Source organism: Manis javanica, chromosome 6 (genome assembly GCF_040802235.1).
Source record: "Manis javanica isolate MJ-LG chromosome 6, MJ_LKY, whole genome shotgun sequence".
NCBI classification, from domain to species: Eukaryota; Metazoa; Chordata; class Mammalia; order Pholidota; family Manidae; genus Manis; species Manis javanica.
In genome coordinates this window covers 123,234,663-123,238,684 of record NC_133161.1, presented here as the reverse complement: position 1 = coordinate 123,238,684, position 4,022 = coordinate 123,234,663, and the positions used below count along the sequence as shown (strand labels likewise).

General features: G+C 38.0%; 1 pseudogene; it reads right to left on the bottom strand.

Annotated features, from left to right (window-relative positions):
• Positions 1-2,132: 2,132 nt before the first annotated feature.
• LOC118973761 (Y-box-binding protein 1-like) lies at positions 2,133-3,042 on the bottom strand (annotated as a pseudogene).
• Positions 3,043-4,022: the final 980 nt, after the last annotated feature.

The following is a 4,022-nucleotide window of genomic DNA, read 5'->3' as shown; positions in this document are numbered from 1 at the left end:
AGGAAGACTACTGATAAAACTGTTTTGATAGCCCAGGACAATGACACAATCACTTGAAGCAGGGACAGATATGAAGAATAGCTCTATAAAATTTTTTCAGTGTGGGCAGAGCAGGGAATCATGTTGGGGATATTAATATAGGTGAGGAATGCCATGCAATACTCTTAATGATATGTACACAGAAGCAGTAGGATGATAAAAAGAATCTTGAGCAATATTAAAATTTAAGGGATGCTATCAAAAAGTAAAGTTCCTTATGCTAGCAAAGCCAGTACTTTAACTATAGTGGTTTATGGAATATATTGAATGAGTAGAGTGAGAATAAAATTTGCCATCAAAAAGCAGAACACTTTGAAAGTGACCTTAAGAGCTAGCAACAACTTCAGCAGGTAAGCAGATAAAACCATAACTATCTCAGCCAACCCAGGACATTTAATTACCCTGGAGATGAGAAAGTGTAGTTTACCTTGTTGAAAAGGGTGGATGATGTGGAAAGGAGAGAGAATAGGTAGTAGTTAGACAGGAGTACAGAATCAGGAAAGGATTTTATATGGTAAGAGGAACTTGAGCATGAAATAGTATCTAGAACATTAAAAAAGAAATTCACAATCCTACAATCAAGTGACATGTGGTCAAAGAAATGTCTGAAGACAGAAATGTCTGTAGACAGGAAATTCAGTCAGGCAGAGAGTGAGTGGAGATAAGGATATATTGGCAGCAGATAAGAGAGTTGATATCTTAAGCATCAGAGACAGGCAGGACTGTAGAAATTAGGAACTCAGTAAAGCAAAGCACCTATATAGGTAGGTAACAATATTAAATGGAAGATTTTATTCCAGTGTTATGCTGGATATCAGGGAGTTTTATCAGTATAAACATTTTCCATTTGGGAAAACAGTAAGCATATAAAATCAGAGTCTCAGGCAATAGAGAACAGACAGAAATCCAGTTACCAAAGCTAGTTTAAGGACCCAGGCCACAGAAAAAGGCAGAAACAATGAAATGATAACATGTTACAACAGGTCTAGTTGCAAGATAGGTTTGGTTGGAGACACATAAAATATGTGTCAAATGTATACATTTCAACACTTCATATTTTGAATACCAACTAGTTCTCAATATAATTAACATTATCAGAATATGTCAGTTTCAAGAAGTTCAAGTTATTCAATAGAACTGTCAAATTTGATTTCTGCAGATGCATGTGTTTTAGCGAATTCTGAGAAAAAATATTTAACCCCTCTTAGATAGTTTTTGATTCATTTTTTTGACAATAATTTGACCTTTTAATAAGTGCTTCCCATTTGTTAGCTTTTTTGAAAATGTCAGATTGTAAGCTTTTATTACAAATTAAAAATTAGGTTCTAAAAAAATATCAGCTTGTTTTCTTTGGGTAAATTCCTAGATGTGGAATGACTGGATCGAACAGCATTTCTATTTTTAGTTTATTGAGGAATCTCCATACTGATCAGTGAAATAAGCCAGGTACAAAAATACAAATACTATATGATTTCACTTATTTGTATAATATAAACAACAAAGAAAAAACAGAAGGAACACAGAAGTAGACTCATAGATGCTGAGAAGTAACTAGTGGTTACCAAGGGGGAGGGTTTGGAGCATTTGAGGGGAGAGGGCGAGGGGGATAAAGGGGCACAACAATTCACAATCACAATATAAGTCAGTCACGGGGATGGTAGTATAGCATGGAGAACATAGTCAGTGATTTTATAACATCTTTCTATGATAGCAGATAGTAATTGCACTAGTGGGGGGTGAGGATTTAGTAATATGGTAACTGTTGAACCACTGTGTTGTGTACTTGAAACCAATATAAGATTGTATATCAATAATACTTGAATAAAACAATCTCAATTTGACCAGATAAGAAAAAAATGTAAAAGCCTTTACAGGTGTATTGAAAAAAACAGGCTTAAAAAAAAAACCACATTTGTCATTACCAAAAAGAGGCATCTTTAGGTGAAAATAATAAAAGTCCCAAGGTACATAGATAATGCAGATAGTTCTGGTTATCTGATCAATGTGCAAAAACCAAGCACTCACTATCTTGAGCTCCAATCACTTGTTCATTTCTTATTGATGGAATTTCATATTCATTTCTTGTTGGATGACTAAACCGGATGATGGTGGAGATAGTAAACATGCATTTGCTCAGTCCTGCCCTGCTCAGTCTCCTGAGCAGAATTCTCAGCTGGTGTGCATCGGCTGCTTTTGTCTCTTTGCCATCTTGTGGTTTAGGGTTTTCTGGGCTTCTGCCCAGATAACTGAAGTTGTGTCAGTACCAACATCGATTGGGCCTCATCTCCTTGTTTTTCTTTATCTGCTCCATCGCCATTCTCTCTGGGCTCTTTGGCTAGGAGGGCCCCTGAAAAATTGCCATCTGTAAGCCTGTACATACCTTGCCTCACTGGTCTACCTTGCTCTCCTGTGCCCTGGTTGTGGGTGACCTCCATCACTTCTCCCAGCACAGGAGGGCAGAATATTGTGGTTGAGGCTGTAGGGTCTGCAGTAGGGCTGGTGCTATTGGGCCTGGCCTTCAGGGGCTCTCACTATTCTGGTTTATTCTGCTGCTAATTGCATGGAGGATCCCTGCAACCATGGATTGCAGTTGTAATGGTCTGGGTTTGCTGCATATTTACTGTCTTGCACTGGAACTACACCAGAGCCTCTAGCATTTGCTGCCTCTGTACCCTTTTCTCCTTCAACACCCAGCTGCACAGTCTCTCCATCTCCTACACTGTGAAGGTACTTCCTGGGGTTATTCTACTTTATGGCAGTCTGGTATATAAATACACCTTCCTTTGCATCATTCCTGTTGATGAAATCTTATTTATTTCTTACATTGAACCATTTACTGTTCCCCAAACCTTAGATGCGATGACCTTGTCCCCGTGAGCAGGCGCCTCCAATGTGAGGTAGCCTGGGTTGCCACTCCCTGTGCCACTACCCGCTGCCCATGGTGCTAGGCTTGGCGTGTGGGGGGCCAGGAGGGGGCTGCTGGGTCTTTGCCTCACTGCTCATGTTGGGGCGATGGTGACTGGGGCTGGCTGTAGCAGCTGCGGGTCCTTCCAGGGTGTGTGGTAACTAGGCCTGCAGTGGTGGGGCTTCTCAGGGTGCTCTGGGGTCCATGCTTCACTCCCACTACTAACTGAACTCTTTGATTCCTGTTTTGATATAAGTAAATGAGAATGTAAAGAAGAATACTGACAATCATAAGCTTGTATATTGGCATGTGTGCGTTTTGTATGTGTGTATGTGTTTGTATAGTGCATGTATGGTGGGTGTGTACTGTGTGTATTGCTGTGCAATTCCTCTATAATTTTGCAAAAAACAATAATTGTTATGTTTTCTCCAGTATTTTATGTACTAAGATCTGTTTCCAGTGTCTCATCCACATTAAAAAAAGTTTTAAATAAGGTAAACTTTAAAATTTTTAGCACTACAAAAATTATTGTAACTAGCATGCTAGTGCTTTAGTTGTGAAAAGAGAACTTCTTTTGTTTTATGGTTTTAATGACCACACGTCATCTGAGATCTTACAATGTTTCTATATAAAAGGAAAGGTATCTTGCCATAATAATCTATTTTTGCCTTTGTCATTTGATAAACCAGGTGAATTACACTTTATGATTAATTTATTCTTAGATACAACTAGATATTTTATTACATGGAGGTTCTTCAGTGTGTTTACACATCCTTTGGTAAAAAGGCCATAAAAGTATAGTAAAACTTTTAAATAATGACTAGTGGTATTCATCCCTATGAATTCATTTTTAATAGTTATAGTAATGATAATAATAATAATAATAGTGAAAATAGCAACTGATACGTGCTTTAAGGTCTAGTGTATGTCATACATTGGACTAAGCAATTTATATGTCTTATGTTGTCAAGCATTTCAGAACACTACAACATATGATTCATTTCAAATAATAAGCAGAAGTTAACAAGATTGAGTAAGTTGCTCAAGGTCACACATCTAGTGATGGTGGGCCGAGGTG